General features: G+C 45.9%; 1 non-coding gene across 1 annotated transcript; it reads left to right on the top strand.

Moving 5' to 3' along the window:
* Positions 1-242: 242 nt before the first annotated feature.
* On the top strand, positions 243-315 carry TRNAT-CGU (transfer RNA threonine (anticodon CGU)). Its single transcript has one exon. It is a non-coding gene; the product is annotated as a tRNA-Thr (tRNA).
* The last annotated feature ends 249 nt before the right edge of the window (positions 316-564 follow it).

The raw sequence follows: 564 nt of genomic DNA, 5'->3' as shown, positions 1-564 counted from the left end.
TTAACTCTTCTATTGAAGCAAGAGATTTCACAAAAAACAGATTGATGCCTTCAAGTAGCAGGTCTGGGTTTACTGACCAGTTTGCCTGTGCCCAAAAACATCACGTATGTTCGTGACGCCTGCGGCAGAAAGGATGTGCCACATCCGCCGCGGTGCGTGGGTGGTGGCGCTGGCTAACACTCCCAGAGTTAGTTCTAATATGGTAAAGCATAAATACCCAACAAAGTCGACGGCGAAACGGGGCCGCGGTAGCTCAATTGGTAAGAGCATCGTACCCGTAATGCGAAGACGCGGGATCGTTCCCCACCTGCGGCAAGTTGTTTTTTCATCCACTTCCATTTCCATTATCATTACTTTAATTCAAGTAGTGAGCGAAAATAGTTTTCCCTGTGTTGTCCTTGGTGCCATTGTTTGCTGGTTTATTTGCTACCTCGAATAATTCTCGAAGTCATCGGTCACTATGAGCGACATCACAGCACATGCATGTCTGTGTATATGTATCTCCGAAAGATACATGTATACGTGTATGTATATGCTGTGCTGTCGCTTATAGTGACTTCGAGA

This window comes from Dermacentor variabilis, chromosome 9, assembly GCF_050947875.1.
Source record: "Dermacentor variabilis isolate Ectoservices chromosome 9, ASM5094787v1, whole genome shotgun sequence".
In the NCBI taxonomy this organism is placed as follows: Eukaryota; Metazoa; Arthropoda; class Arachnida; order Ixodida; family Ixodidae; genus Dermacentor; species Dermacentor variabilis.
Note: the sequence above shows the minus strand (reverse complement) of the source record. Positions and strands in the feature narration are given on the sequence as shown.